We start from the raw sequence: 7,253 nt of genomic DNA on the forward strand, positions 1-7,253 counted from the left end.
TATGTTACAGGCTATACGTGATGCAAAGATTGAGTTCGAAAAGCTTTTTCGTTCCAATGGAGCAAGAGTGCATCTGTGGTGGTACGTGACCTCACAAAATAACTGACACTGGATGTCTCAGAATCTGAATCAGGAAAGGTCTCTGCATAATACGAAAACAAGTGTGTAGCTACATGAATTATTAGACGGTGAAGCGTATTTAAACAACGTACAGGGGCGTTTTTAGGGATCTAACTGCTAACGGAAAGACCTACGATTCAATTTCGTATCATCATGCAGGGCAATGTGAGAGCACACACCGTCAATGCACCAATAACAGTATTCCGAGGATAATTCTTGTCGTGAAATGCAGCCCACTGCCGTTGTGTCTAACAAGCATCAAACGGCAACAGTGGCAAGAGGGCACTTACATTTGCAGCGTCCACTGTCCAATGGAGTCCTGTATTCGAGCTGTCCTGTAGCGCTGCAGTTGTTCACGACACGATCATGACTGCGCTAATACTGTGCGTATTATATTGCACGGTACGACATGACTAACAGCCGGCCGAAGTGGCCGACGGTTCTAGGCGCTTCAGTCTGGAACAGCGCGACCGCTGTGGGCTCTGGTTCGAATCCTGCCTCGGGCGTGGATGTGTGTGATGTCATTAGGTTAGTTAGGTTTAAGTAGTTCTAAGTTCTAGGGGACTGATGACCTCAGATGTTAAGTTCCATAGTGCTTAGAGCCATTTGAACCATTTTGACATGACTAACACTGAGAAACAAACAAGTCCGAGCCACGTGTACCGCTCAGAATGAAAGTTACACTATGTTTGAGGTATGGATTTTTTCTCGTAACTTGGGAAATAATAAGTGAAGGGAATATTTATTTGGATAGGTAAACGTAAGAGACATTCGTGCAGAAGCATTCCTTCTTTGCAACTAAATGAAAGGCCGTTTGTTTTGTGCCATATGCGTTTTGTATCTTTTATTTGTGTAGCAGCTTCCGTAGCCTGTAATAGGTGTTTGTTTTTATATCTAATAATTGCGATATTTAGTAGTTACAAATATGTTGATACATTGCATTTTTCTTGTTATTCTCCTGTCTTTTAGGTAAGCAACAGTTCTGCAATGCAAGTTTCGTGGAATTAAATCATGCATTGGTGTTCTTTATGATTTATGATGTTATTTATCCCTGTATGGCGTCCTGGAGTTTTATTTAATGGGTCTGCACTGGTGGTGGATTATCGGCGTTTTTACAAACGCATTTATTTGGACACTTCAATTCCACTTCTCACTGTGTATTGATTGTATAAGTTTATTTATTTAAACAGATAAACATGAGACCTAGCACACCGACAGGTTGGTTGCAGGCCCTTTACTGGCCTCCTCCTAAACAACATACGGCCATCAAGGCAGAACCAGCTTTCATCACAAAACATAACAGATCTTCACCTGATCTAATCTTCTGGCACTCTGAAACAAACCGAAGAACAGCCTTCTCACAGTTCTTTCATTATGTTTGTCACATCACCAACCATTGCCTGTTTAAATTTCGTTTCCCATCACTTCCTGTTGTGTGACAAGCTCCTCGGTCTCGTCAAGCTTTCCCATCATGTGTCCACGTCTCACACACTCAAATCTCATTCTCTACGTATACTCCGCCTACCGCCTCTTTCAGTGTCAAGTAACCATTTATCTTCTGCTACGGGAGTCCCATAAACATTTCTCGCCGTCTAGTTTTGCCAGCATATCATCCCTTTGTGCAATGGCGGCACACATCCATACATCCTTCTGCGGTGTCACATTTTGACAGTTTCCTTCTTCTCCATTTCTCCAATAATTGACGTCCGAAAGCTGGCCTCCGTTCTTAAACTTTCAGAAATAAAATGCTCTGCTGCATGGCATTAGTTAATATTAGTATAGTTGTTGTGTTCAAGATATCCTGCGCTTATCCTCCATGACAATGATGTGCAGAAAATCGCTCTTTTCCTTCCTGCATCTGTAGTGCAAGTTCCGTGTAGATAAGCTACCTATATGGTAATCCATGCTCAGTTCTCATCCGAAAAGCTGTTATCAACCGCTGACTACAGTTCAGGTTAACTGACCTCGTACGTTTAATGTAACAAATTTTGAACGTATTGTGCTGCCACAGCTATGTATCCTGTGTGGTAAAAAGTGCTGTTACTTTCATCCCTCAGTTGCGTTAATTGAAGGCTCTGTGACAGATGCCTAGCACGTTACATTGTGTTTCTACAGTCAAGACGGCCACATGCTACTGGAATTGTTTTCATGCTGACCAAGGTACTCCTAACTGTCACAGACAACTGTCACTTGAGGATATTCGGTTAACGCAACGGGCAATAGAAATCAAAGCGTTTTTCCTTCTCGACTGGCACGTACTTATGTCACCTAGACTAAGTAAGGTTATTATTTAAAAACTTTTAGATCTGTTTAGGATAAGCTTCTTGTTATTATTGCTTTGCTTTTCTCTGTTTTAGTAAGAACTGTTCTTGGGTAGAAAATTGTTTCTTTCTGATTTTTAGCTGCGGAAGAGGTATCTGTTTAAGTATTTTTGAGTTTGGATGTTATAACATACGGTTGTAAATAAAAATTATTTAAAAATAAAATCAGACTAATCAGACTAGCACAATCGCCAAATCAAACCCCACTCCACCCAAAACCCCGCGCAACAACCACAATCAGTAGCTTATATCTGTTCGTTTAGTGAAATTGCAGTAATATTGACATACCAGTACCTTACATTGGTAACCGTTTTCTCTTGTCATTAATGTTGCGTAACGCTGATTTCCCATTAACAACTGAGTTGCGAACTTTTTATGATAGGCCGTTTCAGAAATTAAACACATTCCCGTAATGTATCTCGTATAAACGCAAAGAAAACTGAGCCAATAATTGTTTTGTTTAATAATGCGTTCTGAAATACAATATCAATGGTTTATAAAGGAAGTACTGTTTCAAGAAATCAGACAATATTTTTTTTTGTGAATCGAGAAAACAATAAGTCAGACACCAGGAAGCGCAATTTCCTGCGACGAAGGCTAGCGTGCCATTACAGGAAGTGTTGGCACCTGACCGACCTCACTGAATATTGGACTGTTGGCAGTAAATAAACAGACTTGTCGACTTCGTTAGACTGCGCTTTCTCACATAGATATTAGTCCACGAAGCTTTGATTGGCTGCTCTGCCACACAGTGGCTTCGAGACCGAAACTTTAACCCCCTTAAAGCGTGTTCATAAACAATCATTGCGTTGCACACACCTCCTTATTAAGGGGCTCAAAAAACAGGGTTTCGGGCCGGCCGTGGTGGCCGAGCGGTTCTAGGCACTTCAGTCCGGAACCGCGTGACTTCTACGGTCGCAGGTTCGAATCCTGCCTCGGGCATGGATGTGTGTGATGTCCTTAGGTTAGTTAGGTTTAAGTAGTTCTAAGTTCTAGGGGACTGATGACCTCAGATGTTGAGTCCCATAGTGCTCAGAGCCATTTGAACCATTTGAACAGGGTTTCGTAAACCGATTTCCCAATACGGCTTCCGGGTAGTCATTTGAACACTTCAAAATCGATTCTTGAAATCCGCTTCTAGTTGCCGGTTTTCCAATTCCGCAGTCGATTTTCGATCCCATATAAAGTCAACCGATTTTGAAACGTGGTTGGGCCGTCAGGTTTCGTCTAATAAACGGAGTGGCTTCTTTTACAGTGAAAGATAAGCAAGAATATTAGAATGAAGTTGTTTGCACCTCGTCTAAGTGAAGAGAGATAGCGGTGTGCTGACTAAATCAGAAATTGTAACAGTTGTTTTCCAGGCGCCATATTTAATTGGGCTAGCAAATCAGCCACAGACCTTAACATACTATAAACACGACAGCGAAAATCGGTTTCCCAAATTCGATTTTCGTCTTTTTTCCGATTAGAGAGGCCCATGTTCTTCTACCTACCCATTTTTGCCTTCACATCACATTATAAGCGTTTCCCGGGTGGCAATGTTACAAATGTGGTTTATGTACACGATACGCGCTGTCACTAATGGTGTCTGTTTCTTATCTGCAGGAACGCCTTGGACGCACTCACTAAAACCGGCAGTGCCGACTGCCTTTAGATCGAGTTCATCCCCTGCCACCTGAATCGTTGATGTCTTTTTATATACTCTGCTACTGATATGAAATGCGATAACATTTGTCTGAATTTGGCAGTAACTGGATTACACAATGCTGCATACATACCGAGGGGAACTATTCTAACTGACAATGTTAATTTTCCTACAAATATCCATGACTTTATATTGATTTCTGCTACTGTGTAACAGGAAAAATATAAAATTTTACAACCTGAGTGACTCAAAAATGGACTAGGAATAGATAAAACTAAAGACGTGAATACTTCCTGTATCATATTTCGTGATATTATGCGTTTTTACAAATGAGACACAATTTTCGTCTAAGATTTATGTCTCTGTGACTTCTATTTTCGAGGTTGCATTAGCAGTTAACTCTTCACTCAACTTAAACGTCCAGGATTCGTTGTGCAACGAAGTCGTCGCTCTCGCAGCTACCCCTCCTCGATCCGGCAGTGGCAGCACGCCGCCAGCGGCCCCGCCTTGCCCCAGTGCTGCTCGGACCTGCTCGCTGCTCCGCCCCCAACCGACCTGATGTCCGTTCGCAACTCCCCACTCCAAATCCAGTACGCAGACCGCATTAAAATAACTGCTCATTCAGAAGCACAAGATACACACGGATCCGGGAAAACAATTCCACCAACGACTCAATACCAAAACCAGTCACTGTGAAAAAACATGGACGTATTATAAGTCGTCACAAAGACAGAGAAGACAGAAGCGGTCGGAAGACCAAATGCACGTAGTCCGCTGCGACGACCCACCGAGCGACCAATCAACTGTCATCCCCACTCGAGTCAGGCATGGGAAAGATCCCAGTATAAATCGTTCACTGACAACTTTTTGCCATGAGGCCACTTCGATGGGCGGACACACACACACATACACACAGGTGAAAGTTGCGCTACTCGAATATCACGGTTCATTCAACTAAAACTTGCTGAATCCGGTCCCTGACTTGGTCGTCCACTCTTGGGATCACATCCTTCCGTCGGACAGTCCGTGTGTGCCGCCAGCGGTCGGGCGAGTACTGGCTGTGCGGACCTCACTGCTGCTCCGTCCCAACTCAACTCACTCGACACACGACGACCCGGAAATACTAGAAGCCACTCCAAAGGTAGTACCACAGTACGCACTATCAATAAGTACTGCTGCTACCACTCACGGACCGACAAGGCAAGCAAACGCAGTGGCGCCAGTGAACACACTAAGAAAACGAGACGCCACTATCGCTATTACAAGATGCCAAGCTAAGAACGTCATCAAAGCGAGCCGCCCACGGCTCAGCCAGAAGTTTGGTATTGCCCACAATTTTTTTTTTTTTCATTCGAGCAGGATCGTTCTGAACCATTTCTCTAAATCCCTCCAGTCAAATGTCACGATGGTTACTTTGAGAAAGGCACGGCCGAGTTCCTTCTCCATTAATCCAAACTTTTGCTCCGCGTCTAATGACCTCGTTGTAGACAGAACATTAAATTCTAAACTTCCTTCCTTTCTCTTTTCGTGCCAAGCGACAGGCACTGATGCCCGAAGGAGAGGAGGTGGTCTACCACAGTCAAATACAGCAGCAGATGACCACTACGTGGTGCAACAGCAAAGAAACGACCCACGTCAAACATCGAGTTTATTTGTAACCACATTTAACTGCAAGACGCCTTCTTACACTCCACGACGACTGCGTGGGGTTTTTCTCTTTGGCCGACGCCCAGTACAGTGTTTTCCACTGACACCCGCGCGTCGCAGGCACCGTTTCCAATGATGCCAAGACTGTAGGGACCAACGAGGAGTGGGACCGAACGCTCTTTTCGAATGAGAGCAGGTTCACTCTGAACGGCGGTTCTACTCCTAGGACGAGAGGTGGGGACACTTAATTCATCCAGAAAAATTGTAGAACATGGTTGCATTGATGGTCCAGATGCTGTGGTCTGAGGAGGCATAATTAGCACGTCGATGATCGTTGTAGTAGCTTACAACGTAGCGCTCACTGGGAAGCAGGATGACCAGCATGCAGCACGCTGTAGGGTGTCTCCGTAGTGAGTGACAGCCGTGAACATGGTGGAATACGCAGGTGGCGAGCAGAGCTTCTTTCTTCTGCCCCAGGTAGTGGGGCGTCCATCTGTAAATTTCTGGTCATTCTTACGCCTGTTAATAGCCAATTAAAATTTTCAGTTTAATGTGAATACGACTCAGATGTAAGCCTATAATCAATCTAGCTCACTGTTTCATTCATTTACTCGCGAGTGATAGTCTTGTATTTTTTCTTATGTGCATCTAATAAATGTAATTGCCTTATTTGATATTAAAATTTTTGTGAGAATTTAATCTTGGTGTCTGGCAACGGCCTTGCCGCAGTGGATACACCGGTTCCCGTGAAATCACCGAAGTTAAGCGCTGTCGGGCGTGGCTGGCACTTGGATGGGTGACCATCCAGCTGCCATGTGCTGTTGCCATTTTTCGGGGTGCACTCAGCCTCGTGATGCCAATTGAGGAGCTACTCGACCGAATAGTAGCGGCTCCGGTCAAAGAAAACCATCATAACGACCGGGAGAGCGGTGTGCTGACCACACGCCCCTCCTATCCGCATCCTCCACTGAAGATGACACGGCGGTCGGATGGTCCCGATGGGCCACTTGTGGCCTGAAGACGGAGTGCTTATTCTTGGTGTCTAATTATTTCATTAACTAGTTTGTAATGGTCTACTGCTGCCATCTATGCTGCGCTGCATGCGAAATTATGATCGAACTAATTACGTGAATATTTTAAGCCTGCCAAGGAATGAACCCCAGTTCAGCTTTTATGTGGGCACATGAATCACATTTTGACATTCTGTGTGTATACGCAGAGATAACTCGTTACAAGATCTTCTTCAGATGGTGAAAAGAGTGATCTCAAAGCTATTCCTTCTGTCTGCTCATAAAACGTCGCTTCCGCTTAAAATAAATAGCTACCAGACAACGTCTATCAAAGTCCCGTATGTCAAGGGTATGTCACCATTGTAGAATGCTTACCATTCACGTAGAATACAAATTATATTAGAGGTACAATTGAAATGTTCCAGCTGTACGAACTACGCTGATAAAGGCCGTTTGCAATAGTGGCCGAAATAATGGTTTATTGTTTTATATGATACAGACTATACGCCA

The 7,253-nt window shown here is 44.0% G+C and overlaps 1 pseudogene; it reads left to right on the forward strand.

Moving 5' to 3' along the window:
- Positions 1-6,443: 6,443 nt before the first annotated feature.
- On the forward strand, positions 6,444-6,560 carry LOC124722105 (annotated as a pseudogene).
- Positions 6,561-7,253: the final 693 nt, after the last annotated feature.

Source organism: Schistocerca piceifrons, chromosome 1, assembly GCF_021461385.2.
Source record: "Schistocerca piceifrons isolate TAMUIC-IGC-003096 chromosome 1, iqSchPice1.1, whole genome shotgun sequence".
NCBI classification, from domain to species: Eukaryota; Metazoa; Arthropoda; class Insecta; order Orthoptera; family Acrididae; genus Schistocerca; species Schistocerca piceifrons.